The following is a 22326-nucleotide window of genomic DNA, read 5'->3' as shown; positions in this document are numbered from 1 at the left end:
GTTGTGTCAGATTCCCAATACTGTAAAAGTTTTAATTTATGATGTCCGTTTCATGATTAAACGGTTACTTTACGAGAGTACGTATCTTTTTAAAGTTAAATGGGTAATTTAATTGTACAATTATTGATTGCTTAAATTTGCACGGATATGTGCTCACCTAATTGGATATGTTACAGTTATTTTACGCAAGCATTGCATATAGTACGGTTATTTTGAAGGAGCATTGATGATATTACAGTTACTTTGCGCGGGCACTCAGTATATTACAGTTACCTTGCGCGGGCACTGTTTAAGACATTCTGTTTTATACCAAACCCTTAATTTATATAAATTTATATATTTCTTTTTCGCTAGAAGCAAGTTGCTTTGGAAATGTAACATTTCCTCTAATTGTCTAATGAATCAATGAAATATCTAGTGTAAAAATTAAAAATTAATTTTATCGAATCGTGCACAATTGAGACAAGGCACTTTCCGAAGAAAGTTCGAGTTTTCAATGTCAATTGTGTTAAATTCGAAATAATGCACACGTCTTAAATTACGACCTTATGAATCTCTCATTAACCGGTTATTTTACGACAGCGCCTAATAGTAATACCTTTGATTAAGTCCTACAAATTACTGGGAATGAATATAACATACAATTAATATTGGTGTGTCTTTTCAGTTGAATTGGTAATTTAATTGTAACAGTATAGTTTGATTAAATTTGCTTGATATGTGCTCACATAACTCGCCATAATACGGTCAATTTGCGCGAGCATAGATTGTATAACGGTTACTTTGTACGAGCATTGACTGTAATTCTGTTACTTTGGACGAGCATAATCTCAAAATATTATCTTTCATACCAAACTGTCAATTAAGAGAAAAATATGAGTTCGTGTTTCACACATCTTCAGTGTTGTTAAATTCGAAATATATACTGCAAAAGTTTTAAATTTTGATCTTCATTTAGTTTTTAAACGGTTACTTTACGAGAGCGTCGACTAATAAAACACTTTATTAAGACATGAGGTAATAACTGTGGGAATGAATATAACACCTAATGGGTGCTTTTTCAAGTAGAATGATAATTTAATTTTAGTTTGCTCAAATTGGCACCCACGCATGCTCATCTTATAACCATATTATGGTTAGTTTGCGCGAGCATTGACCACATTAAGATTACCGTGTGCGAGCATTGACTGTAATACTGGTACTTTAAACGAGCATTGACTTATAACATTGCGTTTCATACCAAATTGTCAATTAAAAGAAAACTATTAGTTCGGTTTTTATAACGTTAGTTGTGTCAGATTCCCAATACTGTAAAAGTTTTAATTTATGACGTCCGTTTCATGATTAAACGGTTACTTTAGGAGAGTACGTATCTTTTTTAAGTTAAATTGGTAATTCAATTGTACAATTATTGATTGGTTAAATTTGCACTGATATGTGGTCACCTAATTGGATATGTTACAGTTATTTTACGCAAGCATTGCCTATAATACGGTTATTTTGAAGGAGCATTGATGATATTACGGTTACTTTACGCGGGCACTCAGTATATTACAGTTACCTTGCGCGGGCACTGTTTAAGACATTCTGTTTTATACCAAACCCTCAATTTATATATATTTATATATTTCTTTTTCGCTAGAAGCAAGTTGCTTTGGAAATGTAACATTTCGTCTAATCGTCTAATGAATCAATGAAATGCCTAGTGTAAAAATTAAAAGTTAATTTTATCGAATCATGCACAATTGAGACAAGGCACTTTCCGAAGAAAGTTCGGGTTTTCAACGTGAATTTTGTTAAATTCGAAATAATGTACATGTCTTAAATTACGACCTTATGAATCTGTTATTAAACGGTTATTTTACGACAGCGCCTAATAGTAATACCTTTGATTAAGTCCTACAAATTACTGGGAATGAATATAACATCCAATTAATATTGGTGTGTCTTTTCAGTTGAATTGGTAATTTAATTGTTGCAGTATAGTTTGATTAAATTTGCTTGATATGTGCTCACATAACTCGCCATATTACGGTCAATTTGCGCGAGCATAGATTGTATCGAGCGAGCAATATAATTTGTAATCGAGTCATTTCTTGATTTTCATTTGTTTTGGAAAAGTCACGTCGATGATTGATCCGCATAGTTCATAACTTCATAATTAAATTGACAGATGGAAAGAAAAAAATGGCGTGAACTCAGAACTGAATTTAAATAATGAATGATAAACCATTTAAATGTTCAGATTTTTGATTTAGTAAGACTCATCTTCTTTGTTTTGAACGTAACCTGAAATGTGGGGGCGAATTCGGCGAATATAATTCCATAAAGTCAGACCACAGGAAAGGAATCGACTTTTAAATCCATGAGGGTTTGATTTCACCTTAATGAGGTAAATCGACTTGTGCAAACACATTTTTCAGCCAAAAGCAAACCAAAATTTTGAATTTTCATCGTTTATTTTTTAATTATAAAAAAAAACACTTAAATTCACAATTAATTTCCATTAGAGCATTGAACACTATATTTAAAGTCCCCATTCACAATAAATGTTGAAAATGTTCCCCATTTTTTTGAAAGCACAGCAAAGCTCTTCTTCAAACTGCATCAATGACATTGTTCAACATAACCTCATTGTTGTTTATTTCGTTGATTTTTTCGGTTATTCTGTTCCTTAAATCTTCCAAATCATTAACAGGAGTACAATAAATTGTGTTCTTTAAATGTGGACAGAGAAAAAAATCAGCAGGTGTAAGATCACATGATCTTGGGGGCCAGATATGTTCAGTATTTCGATTAATAACTCTTTGGTCGAAAAACTCTCGTAATGTAGCTATTGTTATTTAAGCAGTATGTGCTGTGGCACCGTCTTGTTGGAAAAAACCAAAAGCTAATTCATCATCATGGAGTTCTCTTATGAATGGCCCCAAAATTTCTTCCAGATATCGAATAGCAGTTAAATTGCCTGAAAAATGACAAGCTGAGGAAGAAAGTTAAAACTTAGTTTTCATTTTCTTACCATTAAAAAAGAATGGGCCTATGATGCGTCTTCAGCTAATTGCAGCCCAAACACTGATTTTTTGTGCATGAAGTGGGGCCTCAACATAAAAAGGTGGTCTCTCTTGGCTCCACATTCGCATAAATTGGGAATTAACATAACCACTCAAGTGGAACCAAGCTTCATCCATAAAAAATGTCTTCTCTAGCAGTTCATCATTAAATGTGTTCAAAAACCACTCACAGTATTCACGTCTGATTGGAAAATCCCCGTAATGTAATTCTTGCACACATTGTAATCGATGAGCAAATAATCCCAAGTCTTTTTTCAATATTGTTCGGCAAGTGCCATATGACAAGTCTACTTGTTGTTGCAAATGACGAACAGACGTTGTTGGGACTTCATCCATGATTTGTCGAACAATTTCAATATTTTCTGGGGTGCTCTTGTTTTTTGTTTTGCCAGTTCCTGGTTTTCTTTGCAAAGACCCAGTTTCTCTGAACTGTCCCACACTACGCTTTAATGCATTGCAAAAATTAGCATTATCCACAATATTGTTTGGAAATTGTTCTCTAAATTCAGTCCACATGTCAGGAATTGAATATTGGCATTGTCCGTCGATTTTTTGACCATTTCGAAAGTAAGACTCAATCATAAAAGCCTTATGTTCCAATGTAAAAGCCATTTTTCATCAAGTTCTTGAATTTGTTGAAAATTTAACCCAAAAACGGCTCAAAATGAACACAAGTTAGTTCTGAAAGAACTGTTTTTTTTAAAGGATTTTCACTACGAAACACAACAAAGGCAAAAAATCGTTCGTTGCGACCCTTCAGTTACTTAAAGAATTCAGAAAAAGACACAATTCAGTTCGAAAACACTTGGAAAACACAATCAACTTAACCTCAAACGTAAAGAAAAGTTGAACAGTGGTTCAAGTTACATCCAATATCGGTCAAGGTCTTACCAGAGAACATAGAGAAGCGACATAGAGGCTGATTTTGCAAAACCACCCTTATTGACATTGGAGTCCTCAACCGCCAAAGGCAAGCGCCAAATTTAAATAGTCGATGCCAGTAAAAACCTTGCTTCACTATAGTTGTAATTCGTGTGACCTGAATGAAAGTGAAGGAAACAGTAAGCAACCTGTAATATTCTGGTAAATCTAGTGTCAATTTGTCGAAAATAAAACGCGTCGTTAAAAATATTATGACATTTCTTCTAGTTACTTTCATTCCTAGTTAGAAATAAACACTGCTACCAACATAAACTGAGAAGTCCTCAACCGTCATGTGATTTAAACTATTGCGCTTCTCTATGTTCTCTGGTCTTACTGCGAATACCGCAGGCGAATACATATTCAAATCATGTAAAATATAGGGATGCATTTTAAAAACTGCAGAATTGCAAAACTGAACGACTCGGTACAATTTAAAATTTTTAGCATTCATTTTAATAAAATTTACAAAACCCATTAATGCAGGTAAACGGCGGAACTGTAGACATCATTAATCGTCAGAATTTGGTAAGATAAGACACATGTACCTTGTTCAAATGTTATTTCAAATGTAACTCGATTACAAATTATATTGCTCGCTCGATATAACGGTTACTTTGTACGAGCATTGACTGTAATTCTGTTACTTTAGACGAGCATAGACTCAAAATATTATCTTTCATACCAAACTGTCAATTAAGAGAAAAATATGAGTTCGTGTTTCACACATCGTCAGTGTTGTTAAATTCGAAATATATACTGCAAAAGTTTTAAATTTTGATCTTCATTTAGTTATTAAACGGTTACTTTACCAGATCGTCGACTAATAAAACACTTTATTAAGACATGACCTAATAACTGGGGGAATGAATATAACACCTAATGGGTGCTTTTTCAACTAGAATGATAATTTAATTTTAGTTTGATCAAATTGGCACCCACGTGTGCTCACCTTATAACCATATTACCGTTAGTTTGCGCGAGCGTTGACCATATTAAGGTTACCGTGTGCGAGCACTGACTGTAAAACTGTTACTTTGGACGAGCATTGATTTATTCTGTTTCATACCAAATTGTCAATTAAAAGAAAACTATTATTTCGGTTTTTATGACGTTAGTTGTGTGAAATTTCCAATACTGTTAAAGTTTTAATTTATGATATCCGTTTCGTGATTAAACGGTTACTTTACGAGAGTGTAGATTAATAAAACGTTTTGTTAAGACATGACCCCCTAACTGGCGGAATGAAAATAACATGTAATTTAAATGGGTGTTTTTTTTAAGCAGATGATATCGTCAGTGTGGTTAAATTCGAAATATTATCCATTTCAAATCACTAGATACAACTATAAGGGCCGGTTGCATAAACGCAAATCAAATTTAATCTCTGATTAACTCCATAGTAACGATTGTTATTATCATAGTTACAATTGTTCTTAATCAGAGATTAAATTTGATTTGCGTTTATGCAACAGGCCCTAAGTCTAGTCTCTATACTTTTTGAGCTACGTAATTATGGACATCATTTTTCCAATTTAAAATCGGCTTAGAAGGTCAAGCCGAATGATTAATTCTCCATAAAATGTCAGTAGTGTCAGTGTATATAAATTAATCTAATTCGTCCGCAAACTTAAATTCTGATTCATCCGTGTTGACAGGTGCATGTTTGGCGCCACAATTTGAATTTGTGTATTTAGGAACTTCAGTAATAAGTAACTGATGTAAGGGATGCCGTGTAATCAGCACCAATGAAATTACGTCCCTCTCTGATGTATGGTCCGTTGTAGAAAGAAGATGTAACGGGTGAACTGCTAAATTCTGTTTTTACTAATATACTATTCTTATACAATTCACTGCCTCTGATTCTTACCAATCCGAATCTGATTCCGCCAAATTTATAACCACGGATGGAATATTGTTCACACGTGAGGTTCCCATTAACTTCTCCGAGTCCTCGTGATTTAGTTTTTCATAGTGCAAAACATTTTTTATCGAAATGCTTCAAGTGCACGGCAGTATGGCTTCATGTAAGGCGAATCGGTTCATATCACCTAAACCTTAAATAATGTGACAAAAATTTTTGTCATTTTAAAAATTTCGCGCCACCTCTTAAAAGGCCGCTAACCGTTAAGTTTTAGTGATTACAAGATTGTATCTGAATTAACATTCAAATGACATCTTCGGAAACATCAAATTTACAGTCATCCTGGATGTTTACCACCCGGCGTGCGTAAAAATTGCCCAAATTGTCCACTCTTCCTAGACGTTTATAAATAAAAATCTCTTTACACAACGAAAATATAATGATTAAAACGCCAAATACATAAGTTATTTATTGTTGAACAGCAATGTATCATATAATTTCGAATATTTTTTAGTTCAAACGGAGCTACGCCGTCTTGTGTATTTTTGTGCACCAGTTACAGATCACTGTAATTGACATATTCATTGACAGTTATGTTTGTTTTATTTCTGACTTTATGTGAAATTTAATAAAAAATATAAATAACAAGATTTTTCCCCCAAAAAAACTAGATTTTTACCCCAAAAATCAAGATTTTACCCCAAAAAAGCAAGATTTTTCTCCCAAAAAAAACAAGATTTTTCAAGATTTTTCCCCCAAAAAACTAGATTTTTACCCCAAAAATCAAGATTTTACCCCAAAAAAGCAAGATTTTTCTCCCAAAAAAAACAAGATTTTTCAAGATTTTTCCCCCAAAAAACAAGATTTTTCCCCCAAAAAAACAAGATTTTTACCCCAAAAATCAAGATTTTACCCCAAAAAAGCAAGATTTTTCTCCCAAAAAAACAAGATTTTTTCAAGATCTTACCCCAAAAAAACAAAATTTTTACCCCAAAAATCAAGATTTTACCCCAAAAAAGTAAGATTTTTCTCCCAAAAAAACAAAATTTTTTTCAAGATTTTACCCCAAAAAATCAAGATTTTACCATTTTCAAGATTCCAAAATTTTCAAGATTTCCATAATTTTCCGAATTTTCCCCAAACTCCAACCACCAGACAAACTATCGGGACCATTTGGGAAGTTTGGGTTTTGGGTGGGGAGAAAAAAGGTTTTTTTGAAAATTTTTTTCGAGATTTTTGAAGATTTTCGATATTTTTCAAGGTCAAATTTTTCCAAGAAGGATGAAAATTTGTCGAGGGTAGTTTTCTTTGTCTTCGGAGATCATTTTTTGGGTCGGGGGGATGAAAATCTAAAAAAAAACATTTTTTGGATTTAGGGGTTGAAAATTTTTTAGGGGTAGTTTTTCGTGTCCAACTATCACTCGATGACGTCGAAATGACGAAAATCGAAGCGGGGTTGATTTTGGTCGAAGAGGGACGTTTTTTTCCATTCGAGGGATGAAAAATGGGTCGGGGGTGGTTTTTTTCATCTCGAATGATCTTCGTTTGGGTTCGAGGGATGAAAATGGGTCGAAACTTGATTTTTTAATTTGGGGGTTGAAAATTTTTTAGGGGTGGTTTTTGGGGTGAAAAAATTATTTGGTCCTTTGGGAAGGAAGAAAATCGAGGTGGGGTGTTTTTTGGTCCAAAATTGACGTTTTTTTCAATTTAAGGGATGAAAAATGAGTCGAGGGTAGTTTTTTTGCTAAAATTCAAATTTTAGATGCCGAAGGGACGTTTAGGCCGAGTTTCGTCGAAATTGGACAAAAAATGTAAAATTTGATTTTAAAACGAGCTCAGATCAAGAAATAAATGCAGGTCCGTTGTTAGGACGGACCTGGACTTTGTCGGCCAAGTCGTGGCAGCCAAAATTTGCAAAAAAGACCTTAAATCGTTCGATTTTCCAAATTCGGTCGTCTTTAGGCTTAATCTATCGTTCCTGATTGTTTATAACTAATTTTAACGATTTTAAGTCAAAAATATCGTTTTTTACGTTTTTCGAAGAAACGAGGACGAAAAGGCACTCGGTTTTTTTGAGAGGGATGAAGAAACGTTAGCTCTTTCGTTTGGGACCGGAGTGGTCAATTATAGTTAACCATTTCCAAAGATATGGGCAAATTAAAAAGTCGTTTTGAGGTTAAGTCTCGGGAGCTGTTTGTGGGGAAAAGGGGGCTTCCTGGGGCGAAGTCGATCATCGGGGTCTTTGATTGTGGAACGTAGAAACTGTTTCTCTCGAATTTGTCGATCGATAACAACAATCGACAAAGTTATCGACAAGTTAAGTTGTCTCGAGAACGTCGAGTCTTTTGGGGGCTGTCGGGGGCGTCTCGGAGGGAGATAACGATGGGGCTCTTTCATTGTAGACCCTCGAAGAGATTGACGTTTAGTTTATCCATTAACAACAACAAACAACGAAGATATTAACAAATTAAATTTATTTCAAGGTCGAATGTTTCTGGGGGCTATCGGTGGTGTCTTCGAGGGAAGATAACGATAGAGCTTTTTCGTTATGGACAAAAGAAACAATTCATGTATAGTTTTATCGATCAACAATGGCATTCGAAATTGTTTTTCCAAGTTTAAGTCTTTCGGGGGCTATCAGAAGTGTCTAAAAGTGTTTGTAAAATTGGTAACAAAAATGTCCATCTTAAAAAAACTAGAAAATTCTTCATCCATTTATATATTACATAACATTTATCGATAATGAATATAATGATTTATGCAATTTACATAGTGCGTAATTTAAATCTTCAGCTTATCCAGGTAAATTATGTTTTGATATATTAAACAAAAAATCAACCTTGGCAAACGTGGCACAAATTAATTTTAGTAGAGAAACAATGATATTATGAATAAATAATTTTTTTATGTTCTATCTTAAACACAATTTAATTTTTAAACTTGCGAAAATAGTATTTTAAAAGAGCTTAAAATACAGAGGATAATATACACATCTAAAAAGTGTGTACAACTTTTGATTTAAATAATTTTATTAATTTAACGTGATATTAACTATACTTCATTCTCAATTTTTTTTTCTAAATATACCTACCTCCTTAAAATGGAATTTCCATGTATTAGCGCGCGAAGCGAGCATCTTAGCACCTTCGATTGCTAAGATGAATCAGAAACATTAACCAGTCAGCGATGCATACATACTCAGCGTAAGAAATATGGCAACAGCGTAATAGTTTTCGTATGCAGCGCAGATGGCGCTGCTTTCCGGTGGGTCGCAAAGTTGCCATAACCATGCATGTACGAACACATATACAGGTCCCGATTTGTGGCTACATACACACATTCGAAGAAAAATATATGTGGAACGATTACTTTTCTAGTTACAAAATAGACAGAGACAGCGTTACAGACGTGACCAAAAAGTTCATACAACAGTTAAATATGAGTAGGAAAATCCACCAGGAAGACTTCAAATTGGCTAAAATAATTGTGGCAACGCATGTAAGGTGCCACAATTCTGGACGTCGCCAGAGTACAGGATGAGGCACACACATGTTGCCACAATTATAACGAAACCTACACACAATTTACAACTGTGCGTTTGTCTTATGACCTGCTCCATCGTCGTCTTCACAATACCCTAATTTTACAACACCCATATAACCTTGTAGTATCTGAGCCACTATACAAAAACAACTTAAACGGGATAAACAAGTTTTCTACACTGTACCATATACAGGCAGGCCCAAACTAAACTGCATGTCTTACATCTTAAATTGAGCACGGATATAAATATTGAAATTCTATGAACGCTGCTGTTTTTAATTTGAAAGGTACATTCCAAATATGACGCAAACCACAAACCGATATTTTTTTAAATTCCATCGTATATTATATTTTTTTAAAGATTTGATCACAGGCTTATAAGAAAAAAAAACACATATAAGTTATATATGTTGTAATATGTAGTCTCATTTATATATTTAAATAACCCTTTTTGGAACATTTCGAAAGAGATTAGGTAGTACTTTATTTAACACAACTTCAATTTGTTCATATTTAAAAAATATTTTTTTGTCGACTATAAATAAAATAAACACCAAAGTGTTATACATCTAGATATATAATATACCGGCTGTCTGGAAAATGGCAGATTAACTCTTCAGTACGTTATATACGGGGGTTTCGGGAGTCCCAAAAAAATAATAAAAAAATTCTTTATAATGCAGATAACGAAAAAAACGTGATTTTATAAAAGTAAAATTGGCAACACTGTACACACCTAATGTGTGAATACCTCCGGTTTTCTTTCTGGTTTCCTAGTAACGATGCTGACTGAAATCCACCTTCGCTTTATATCAGGCAAACATTGTTGTCAAATGGAAATTTATCAAATTATTACAAAAAGAGCACATCCATATCTTTGTGCATTCTAACTGAAATGGTAATTAAACATGGTCATGGGCGAGAAAAATATTAACTAAAAGTATTACTACTAGTTATTCCGATAATGAATGAGTGGTTTAGTTGTTAAACGTAGCAAAAGAAGCAATTTTAAAATCATTATAACTCATCCAAAATGTGAGAAGGATTTTTTTTACTATTTTTCCCAGACTCACCAGTTGTTTGTTAAGAGCGTGGCGGAGAGTTAATCCGCCATTTTCTAGACACCCGGTATAATAAATGCGTCGTATTTTCAATTGTGCTAAATTAAGGTTTCTCTTCCGGCCCAAAATATCTGTATCCATTCTCAGAATATAAGGTCGTAGAGTTTTATCTGGGACACCTTATGGACACCTACTAAAAAAATTGGTCTAAAATTATTTGGATAGAACTCATGAAGTACAGGAGAACCAATACAGCTTCTTCTAAAAATTGTAGAAGTAAAATTTAATTTTGCGATTTTTGTAAGGTACATAACCCTCATAATTTAAAACAAGCCAAACATTAAAAAACGAAATTATTTATTTTCGATCATCCACTCATTAGCAGTGTCGATATGGATTATTTTCAAAATTCAAGGAATTACCAACATGAAAACGCAGTCATTTGGTCCATGAAAATGGGAAACGCTGGGTAAGTCTGCAATTCAACGAACGCCGCTGACTATGCGTGATATTAAAGGAAACACTTGTAATTTTAACCGAGACAAAAATCAGCACGGCTGCGTATGTTGTCTTTATTTCTGACAAGTGTTTTGCTAGACATAAGAATCGGTCCGTTCAACTTGCGTATTCTGTATACAGGATGACTCATTAAGTGCGCGGTCCTTGATATCGCCTTAATTATTTGACATAGAAAAAACGTAAAAGCCAAAGTTATACGGTTCTTTAGGAAGCATACATTAAAATTGATTTCGAATGTACAGAGTAGTACCTTTTTGAGGCATAGCACATTACTTGATTTTTTAAATAGAATAGGTACATATATACTTTTAAATATTCTCATTACCCTGCGTCTAGGTTTTACAACCAATGTTTATTTTTGAAATTCTGACGCGACGTTGCGTTATTCCAACTCCATTGTTTGGCAAAGCAAGGTTTAAAAAAAATCACAATGTAATCTTATGTTTAAGAGTTACGTTGCAATATTTTATGCATAGATAAACAAATATACGCGCTTTATTATGGCATTTATTAGATACGATTTTAGTATGCGGAGTCTTTATAAAACATATCTAAAACTTCATAATATTCAAATATCGATATCTAGATTTTTTCAAATAAAATACCTGTATTTATTATCGTATCTGACACTATATTTTGTTCTTTCCTTCGATGTGTCAGTGTGTCTTTTAAAAAGTAAAAAGTCGCAAAAATATCATCGGTTAATACAGAAAATATTTTAGAAAACAGAAACAGAATAATAATATGCAGTAATAAAATACGGGGTGTCCTGAGGAAACTCAAATATAAATATTTAAAGATCTAATAATTAAAAAATGTTTTACAAATACTCTATATAAGAAGATGTAATTTTACTATATACCACAACAAAGAGCGTACCTTTTTTATGTCTCCACAAAATATTTAATCGCAGATTTTAGAAAGAACCCTATTGCGTTTTTCTCACCGCTAAAAAATTTCAAGAAAACTGAAATAACGTGCCAACGTCGCAATGGAATTTTAAATAGAAATTGTGGATATAAAGTCTAAAGAGAGATAAATTAAAATATCTAAAAATATATAGGATGCACCATTTGAAAATACTAATTTTTCTGTTGCACCTGAAAAATAGAACACTCTGTGTAGGTGAAAGTAATTTGCGTGTATGGTCCTCAAAAAACCGTACAACTTCCCTGTAGCTTCTGATAAGTGATAACTAATGAGCAGAGTCAGAAATTTATGAGATTTGCATATTGATGACTGTTCATACTACACCTAAATGCTTTCGGATCTAGGCCAATTAGGTAAATAGGAATTGATTGACACATATTAAATTTTGCATATTTTGCATGTATCAATATTTTTCACATATTTTCGTATCTTTTGCATATTTTCACATATTCTGCCAATTTTTAGATTTTCGAAGCATACCGCAAATTTTTTATTGCAAGTGTACAAAATGTATGCCTATTTTTATAAAAAAATTTCATATTTTCGTAAAATTAAAACATATTTTCTTATTTTTTCTGCACATATATACCTACACATATTTTGGCCAAATTTCGTGCATAAAATTCCGGACTCTACTAATGAGGTATCAAGGAGCACAAGCTTAGTCACTTCCTCTGTAGAAACTTATATGTATGTACATTTTCAAACCTAAGATTTCAAAGTATTCGGCTTTGCAGTTTCTGATTTAATATATCTAATATTTATTTTTTTGTATTTATTTTATTAATAACAAAATTTTGAGGAGATGGTGTGAACGTTCTTGATTTGGCCAGTAAAATATATAAATTGCTTCATTCGTTAATTTTTTCGAGTAACGACGGGCCTTCGCTAATAAGTTATTATGCCATTGGCACGACGTTCACAAGTTACAAAGTTATGCGTCCGTCTTTTATAAGTACAATGTTCAGAATTTACAAAGCACGGTGTTTCTTTTCACATTTAGTTAAAATAAATGAATACTGAATAGAAAATCGTACATCATTTTAAAGTACAACGTTCGTCCACACTGCTAATGTATCATAATCTTTTATGGTATATGGTAAAAAATCCTAACGTTTGTGTAAAGTTACCTAGACAAACTTTCCCTTAGTTAAAAAGAAATAGGTATCGACTGTTAAAATACATGGAAAGGGATATGCTATGCGTATCAATAAAATACATTGCCTAATTCATAATTTTTTTTGAGTTACCCTCTATAAGTAATCCTAAAAAATATTTATACATTTATAATATGATAAAATTTTAAGATGATGTCATCATTCGTTTTGTTGGGGATATACGGATAAATTATGATTAACGTGCTCGTGACACCCTTAAAAAGTTTGCAAGATTTCAAACCATTGGGTTTTGCAGTTTCAAAGTTAGTTTGCAAAATGTTACTAAATTTTGATTTTTTTAAATCTTTATGAAGAGGCTGAAAACCTAACAGGGATTCATAAACCACAAGTGGATTTTATAAAATCTAACTTTCAGTATTGTAAATTTTGGAGATGACGTTATCGCATTGGTGGTGGAAATGGAGAGGCAAATTTTGGTTGACGTTTTACTATCTAGAATTTACATGCTATTCCTAATATACATACAAAATTTGACAGCAATCGGTCGAGTAGTTTCAGAGATTATCTGTGGAACAAAAAACGACATAAACGACAGACGGAAACGGGAGATCATTTTTTTCGGGTTCTATGGATCATGAAACGTCGAGAAAACATGAAAGTGGCAATTCGTCCAATGGATCCTCTTACAATACTTCCTTAGCTTACACCCGAGAAGTAGAAATCAAAGCTGATTCATAAACCTGAAGCACATATAGAAATGTGATCCTTTTCAAAATTTAAATAATATTTAATTTGTAAAATTTTGAGATAACTATACAAATTTTTCTAGTCATCTACACAAAATTCCAAAAATACATATAAAAGTTCATATCAAAATTTATTTAAATCAGTCCAGTAGTTTCGCAAATTATTTGTCATATATATATCGACATAGCTAGAGAGCAGACGGACAGACAAATTTTATAAAATAACCTACTTCTAAATTTGCGGTTTATGAACCAGTCTTGATTTTTTATCCTTAACGTCTAGATTTTTGGGAAAAAATTAAAATTTTCTCACAATTTACAACTTATTCATGAAACTGCAAAACACGAATTCTCAGAAATCTTGCAAATGTTTCAAAGGTATCCTAAGTAAAATTGATGAGGTCATCGTCATTGCCGAATAAATCATAACTATCTAAAATATGCAAAACATTATGAGTCTATAATTGCAGTTTATCAATGCGTTTATATTTATTAGAATAGAGGTCACATGGCTAGATTTTGTGATGAAAAACTCCTTTGAAACATACGCATAGCATGCGGATTTACTAGCACTTGAACACTCTATACAAATGATTATTTTAATTTGTAGGGCATCATCATAAGAAAATCATTTATTTTTTAAATTTTTCGAGAAGGCAGATAGGTTGGATTGTGCTTTAGGGGCCCGGGAAGTTCGGTCTAACGCCTTGTGTGCAGATTTTTGTGCACCATTTTTTTTATTATTCAGGATTAACCAAAGTCTCGGAATTGATAACGTGTATTAAAACTGATTAGAATATGAAGTTAATTCTTCAATATTGAAGTTTAGTATTGCTAAAATTTGTTCTTCAGTGGATTTCCAACAACGTGCCATCGCGCTTATGTGTGATTTTTTTAACACTCCGTGTAGTACAAAATAAAGAATTTATTAATGATATCTTGAATATTTTTCTCTACTTCGTTTTTTAAAAATTATTAATTTTGGATTATTTCCCGGTAAACCGGAAGTGCAAAAAAATTGAAATGTCATAAATAAGTGTTTTACACTGTATCATGTACAAGATGTCTCAAACGAAACTACGTGCCTTACATCTTTTCTTGACAACAAATATAAATAAATTCTGTGACCGCTGTTGTTTTTAACTTGAAATGGGAAGCTTAATTTACTACACAAATCCCTATTTTTTTAAATTGCACGGTATATAATATTTTTTTACGGATTTTAATATACAGTAAAGTAGGGATTGCAGTGATGTAAAACACTTATATGTGTTGTATTGCTTAGTTCCGATCATATGCGTAAATAACTCTTTTTCAAAACAGTTTGAAACAAAGTACTACTTTATTTCACTCGTCTTGGATTTTTTCATATTTAGAAATATTTTTTTATCGATTAGAAATAAAATAATATATTTACATTATTGGATTCGCAATTGAATCATCTGTTAAAATGCTTTCAAAAATATATACCTTGCAATTTAAAAAAATAGAGATTTGCGTCACCCGCCAAAACCAATTATGTATGTGGTCTTATCTGTAGTGTACTGAATTAAAGTTTCAAACTAAAAACAATAGCGTTTACGAAATTTCAATTTCTATCCGTTCTGAGGACATGAGGCCTTGGATTTTATTTGGGACACCTCAGAGCACACATACTAAAAAAAGTTGATACGAAAAAGATAACGGCGTTCCGGAAATTTTGACCAATCGTATATAGGTATGCCTTACTTCCTTTAAAAATTAAAAGCCAACGATGACACAGCAATTTTATTATGTTACACAATACTCGGGCGTTGGCATGAATGTATTTGCCTTATCATATTTATTTGAATTTCCTTATTCAGCAAACAATGCAACAAAATTAGTGCGTTGCAAGAGAAACGAGACATGTCGAAAATTAAGATATTGAAACGCGATAGTTACGAGTATAATAGTTTGTAAAAATTTACTTTTGCCCTAAAATGTTTTAGGAGGCGAGAGTGCAGTTACGACCACCGACGCTCGTGAAATGTTTATCAAATGGGTAACCTTTATTTTAAACAATACATTTTTCTGCAGTGTTTCTATTTAAAATATTGCGTAACACTCCCAGTTGTGCAGCTGTGTTGCCACTATCAAGCACAGACAGCGCAACAAAAAATGCGATAGTGCGAAGGAGTGCGAACGAAGTCGATTTAGCGGGTGCTGCACCGACAATAATTTGCGATTGATGTCATTGGCAAATTAATTTGCGTTAAATTGAGTCGTATTAAGTACAGTAGTGCAGTAAACTTTTTCAACTTCTTATGTGTTGTGTGTGCAACATGAATACGGAACAGGCACGTGTTATGTTGATTGGAAAAACGAAAATTATTCAAGAACAAAAAGATCATTCAGGATTTCTTCGCATTGAACTACCAGGAGCATCGGCGAGGACTGAAGAAAATGTTGGCATCAGAGGAGGCCAAGACCAGGTAAATTTATTTTTAATGTTTGCACGTAACAGTATGATCCAAAGTTTTCATCTAATTGTAAAAGGGAGGCTGTAAGTGGTGCATGTAGGATATGACAGAGGCAGAAAGCCAATGTTTATTGGAAACGCTTATTAATCACAGCCTCCCTTTATGTAAAGACATTTAGGTCAGACGGTACTTTCATGGAACTTGTGGCAGAGTGGACGGTGAATTCACATTCCAATTATTTTACACGATAGATGCATTTCTGTTAATTTAACCAGCATCTATTTTAAAGTTCGCAAAATAAATTCAGTAAAAAGCAAATTCACTAAAAGTTGCCAGTTCCTAATTTATCTTGTAAAGAAATCTTTCATTCTTTGAAAATTACATTTAACACGGCAAAAAGCAATTCGTTACATGGTTTGTTATATAAATTATAAAATTTTGTTCAACAATTTCCACATTTTTTTTACTTCGCATGCGTAAATTTAAAAAAATAGTGAAAAGTTATTTAGACAGAACTTTCCTGACCTATTATTATGAAATAGGATTCTGCGAATTTTATTTTTTCATGACAACGCCTATAAGTAAAAAAAATGTATGCACTGTTGAAATTGCAAATAAGGAAGGTTACTTGGTGTATGTTTCAAGTGAGTTTTTCATAATAAAATGATGTGCTAACACTGCTAACGTCATGAAGTTTGTTGCAAGGTTGTATCAATTTGGACAGGTACCAGGGTTCAATAAAATCGGATTTTTTTCAATAAAATTAAATTCAATGTTCACTTTACGGTCACGATTTTTTTGGGCCATTTTACTTTTTCACTTATCTGAAATTAAAATTCAAAAAGTAGAAGACATTGGTTTAAGTTTATTTAGTCATTACAATATAATTCAGCTTTTTCGAAAAATTATAAAATTCCATTTTGCGAATTTTATTTTTGTGGTAACGCCTAAAGTTATAATAAACATCTTTGAAATTTTGCAAATGTTTTAAGGCTATAAAGAGCATAAGAAATTTTTAGTCAAAATATATTTGCTTATCCCCTCCAAAAAATTGATGACGTCAGCTCAAAAGTTTGCCAAATAATCCTATCTAAAATGTACAAAATATGATGGGTCTCTTCTTGTGATTTATCATTCCATTCAAATTTTTTAGATTTGCATATACAGGCTGACCCAAAAAATTAATGGATGGGTAAATTCATTTCATTGATTTAATCAGGAACTACCAAACCGAATGCTTTGAAATCTTGCAAATGTTTTAAGGTTATAAAGAGCATAATAAATTTTTAGTAAAAATATATTTGCTTATCCCCTCCAAAAAATTAATGACGTCACCCCAAAATTTTGCTGAATAAATCCTATCTAAAATGTACAAAATATGATGAGCCTCTTCTTGTGATTTATCAATCCATTCATATTTTTTGGATATGCATATGCAGGATGACCCAAAAAAATTAATGAATGCGTGAATTTATTTTATTGATTTAATCAAGAACTACTGAACCGAATGTTTTGAAATTTTGTAAATGTTTTAAGGTTATAAAAAGCATAAGAAATTTTTAGTCAAAATATATTTGCTTATCGCCTCCAAAAAATTGATGACGTCAGCTCAAAAGTTTGCCGAATAATCCTATCTAAAATGTGCAAAATATGATGAGTCTCTTCTTGTAATTTATCATTCCAGTCATATTTTTTGGATTTGGATTTACAGGGTGACTCAAAAAATTTAATGAATGCGCAAATTTATTTTATTGATTTAATCAAGAACTACACAAAACCGAATGCTTTGAAATCTAATGCAAAAAAAACATCATAGGCATGCAGTCGTCACGTTTACGACAGCGAGAGAAGTACTGTCTAAACTCTTCAGACCAATTTTTTTGTATTGTTTTTCAAAAACGCATTTATAGCAAAATATGTATAATGATGGACTAACATCTCGTGGATGTAAAAGCATATTGTTTTGTACATTCTGAATAGGAAACACTCTTGAAATCATTAATTTTGTTGATAATATTTGATAGTGTAAGTTAATCGCTTTTCTTAAGAAAAATACAGTTTCAGCTTCAAAATACACCATCCCGAATGGTGAACAAAGTGGTCCTTATGCCGATCGAGAGCTAAGTGAGGATGATTGTTATCATATACCCACCGAGGACAGCAGGAGTAGCAGCGACGAGATTTCTGAAAGCACACCCTTGACAACAGTATCATTAAGACTTCAATTAAAACCTAGAAAACAAGGAAAGAAAGAATTCCTAAAAGATGTAAAAAGGTAAAATAAAATTTTAAAAATATGTAATCACATATTGCAATACTTTAGAAAATGTTTATAAAAAACACGTAGTACAAATATATTTTGTAATTTCAGATGCGTAAATACCACCCCAAAGTCCAAAGTTTGTCAAGAAAAAGATTCGGAATGGAAAGAAGATTATTGACGTTTCGTCGACAAGAAGATGATCGAATGTATAGGATAACTGTTAGGACCTCAGATATACGGGAAACACACAATTTCGTAACTTGCCCTAACTGGAAGTACTTAATAGTCAAGCTGACGATTTGGAGAAATTTCGTGTAAAATCTTTAGAACTATAACGGTATATTCAATCGGAGGATTATGATTTAAAAGATGTTACAGATAGAGAATTTTGACGAAGACATATTAGCGAAAGAATTATTATGTAAGTATTGACTCAGAAGTTTAAGATCTAACTGATGATTTAAACATTTAGATAGCATGTAAGGCTATAATTTTTTTTATTTTTTATGGTTGGGTTTTTTACATTTTTTATTTAACGTTATTGAAATTGTATCGTTGTATCATGTAGGTACTGTTTTCATAACTTTATTTCGTTATCGGCTCGCTGCAGGTTTCATTGGTTTAGTAACTTTAAAAATTTTTAATGTCATGTTTAAAAAATTAACGAATTAGGTCTACATTAATAATCAAACGATGTTATTATTTAGTGTGTCTTGATATTTCAAATAGTTAGGTAGTTAACAGCGCAAAAAATGAATCTCTTTAACATATTTCTTATATTATATGAAGCAGTGATTTTGAATTAGGGCTTTTTAAATCTGCAGTTTGAAAAATTTTTTTCGAACAAATTTTTTACACCAAGTTAAAACAGATTTTACAATTTCTGATATTTCCTATTCGTAAATTTGTATTTGCATTAAAGAATATGCTTTTGATTTGTATCTTCCAACGTGTTCATGTTTTTTCACTTGGTGCTGAGAAATCTGTACAACATGGTGAATGCTTAAATTTTTTGCGATATAGTTGTCATAGTAAAAATTTTACGTGTCATTGTAATTTACTAAAAGTAATAGGGTAATAGGTAACAATAAATCTACGCAGTCAACGATACAAAAAAGTGTCTACATAATACGAGATGTTATTGTTATTGTTTCTAATAGAATCTTATTATTTAGCGGAGAAATCACCACTTCTTGATGTGGTAGTCACAGGATCAAAGAAAACGGTACAAAAAAACAAGCATACAGAACACCAACAAAACAAGTAATGACAAGAAATTAAGTAAAGAAACTGAGTCTATTACAATGCTGATACTAGAACATTCCCAAATAGAAACACCACATAAAAAGTCAAGAAATTCTCGAGGAAAACCAAGAATTCCGTCAACGAAACAACTTGAAGCCATAGTTTCTAATCCATCTAAAAGGCAAAAATTAACGTAAGAAACTACTCTATTGCAAACAGTTTTTAAAACTTGATAGAAAACAAAAAAATATCCACTTTAAATTTCTGTATAACGAAAGTACTTCCTGTAAACAAGAATGTTTTTCAAACTGCTAGTTAAACGAGGTCACTGAAGAGTATGGTTAACTTCAATTCATTTACCTTTTCTTTTGGAATTCCTGGGTATGTTTTTTATTTTGTACCTTGATTATATATATTTTTAATATTCTTCAGTCGAGAACGTTTTTCAAACTGTTTTTAAAACAAAATCGCCATTTAATTGGATTCAATATCAAATTAAGGCTAGCTGCTAGGTCTTTTACATGTGATTTTCAGTACATATTCAGAAGGTAATATTTCCAGTATTAATGGACGTATGGTCGTAAAATTTTAAATATAACATCTCCACAACTTTCTCTACATAGCACAAGGTCAGTTTTGTTAAAAACAATTTAATCATCACCTTTTTTTTTAATGAAATTTTTGCATTAACGTATCTTTCAAAATTAATATCTCAATTATGTATGGAAATTGCAGAACACTGTTTCAGTTGATAAAACTCCATCGTACCAAATACGTTGGAAATGGGACAGTCAAAGTTGTCTAGTAAAAGCTTTTAGATGCTTCTTTTTCTGTATCTCAGTTCCAACAAAAAAAGTGGACGATATGTCTGGTACGATTTTTGAAGTTTGGTGAGATAAAAACGGTGGAAACCGCGTTCCAAAATTTCCATATATAATTCAGATATTGATTTTTTAAAACACGTGAAAGTTTCAACAAAATTTAAAAAATATGAGATAATAAACTATTTAAATCATTTCAAACTACCGGGTGGGAAAAATTACACATCGTTTCGGGTGTAATTTTAAGGCCATGGGGTCCTCTTGGACCCCATGGCCTTATTTAGCCAAAATTAAGGAATTAATCAAAAATTTTTGGCGAATCCAAATTATTTATTAATTTTAAACACAACCAAGTTAAAAAAATTACATAACAATATTAAATAAGCATTTTTCGTTACAGTTTTTTGTTCCAGCATTCCTGACATTCAACAGTACGAGTAGAATGTACTCGGCAAACAAATCTTTTGTAGGAAATGCAAAAATTTCTTGATTTCTGTCCCCGTTACTTATATAGACGAAACAGCGTCCGCGGGATTGTACTGATATCGATTTTGATAAGGTGCCATTTATAAAACAAAATTTAATTTTTTTTAGAGATTAAATTGTCACACTGACACCGATACTGACGCTTGCAAGTATGTATCAAAACAGCAACGCCGTCTATAAACTAGTAAAGAATAAAACAATGGTTTTTGAAAGACTAAATTCTCAGAATAAAACCTGCAGGTGAAATAAAATCTCAAAAATATAGACAAAAAAATGGCAACAAAAAGAACCAGGTGGGGTCCATGCGGACCCCAAGAGACTAATTTTTTTTTTTTTGTAACAGACTGTTACACCTATACATACAATTGATATTTTTTGAATGCATAGCAAAAGGCCTTAATTGAAGCTACTAAAAATACCACTATCGTTAAACCAGAAAATAACGGGAAAAAATAGGAAATTGTATCAATGGGGTCCATTTGGACACCACCCGGAAGTTTGAAGGTTAAAAAAATTCTCATATTATGTAACGAAACTTGTGGACAGGTTACATTTAAATTTTCGTAACAGTAAATGTGTTAATAAGGGAGATATTAAATTCTGAATATATATTGACAATATCATAAGAACCAAACGTAGCGATTTCTCATAATTGGAAGTATTTATGTACCTTTAGATTTTTGGAATTCCTAGATATATTTTATTTTCTACATTAATAGTTTTTTTATAATATCTATTGTTCGTACAGTTGAGAAAGTTTTTCAAGCTGTTTGTAAAACTAGGTCATTATATAGTTGCATTTAATATCGAATTAAATGGAAATATTTATTTAGGTACCTTTAGTTTTTTGGAATTAAGTACAAGTATATTTTTTTGTCTTCTACTTTAATTTTTTGTAATAATCTTCAGTTGAGAATATTGTGCAATTGAATTCAGTAGAGATAAATATGTATGTATGTAGTGTTAGTTTTTTTGGAATTTTGTCATTTACCTTAATAATTTTCTTAATATTCTTTAGTTGTAGGTGGTTCACAAAAATTGTAGTTATATAGTAAACACAAAAAAATAAAATGTTACTGACAGTGATTGCTTTTTATTGCAGTATCAAACATTGAAAATTGTAAATTTTCCCGAGTTAAATATTTGATATGGAGCTTATATTATAGTTACAAATTGGCATAGTGTCAAACTGTGTGTATTGTGAGCTGCATAAGTTTGTTCGGTTCTTTTTAAAATTCAGGATAGGGTACATTTATAAAGGCAACTTTTATTATAATATTTAAGTTATTTATTAACA

The 22326-nt window shown here is 32.0% G+C and overlaps 1 long non-coding RNA gene across 1 annotated transcript; it reads left to right on the top strand.

Moving 5' to 3' along the window:
- The first annotated feature begins 15377 nt into the window (after window positions 1-15377).
- Window positions 15378-21857, top strand: LOC135135351 (uncharacterized). Its single transcript, XR_010281510.1, has 4 exons — window positions 15378-16226; window positions 18273-18489; window positions 18586-18898; window positions 19653-21857. It is a non-coding gene; the product is annotated as an uncharacterized LOC135135351 (long non-coding RNA).
- Window positions 21858-22326: the final 469 nt, after the last annotated feature.

This window comes from Zophobas morio, unplaced genomic scaffold, assembly GCF_036711695.1.
Source record: "Zophobas morio isolate AGI-343-1 ecotype UQ-CSIRO unplaced genomic scaffold, CSIRO_AGI_Zmor_V1 ptg000024l, whole genome shotgun sequence".
Classification (NCBI taxonomy): Eukaryota; Metazoa; Arthropoda; class Insecta; order Coleoptera; family Tenebrionidae; genus Zophobas; species Zophobas morio.
Note: the sequence above shows the minus strand (reverse complement) of the source record. Positions and strands in the feature narration are given on the sequence as shown.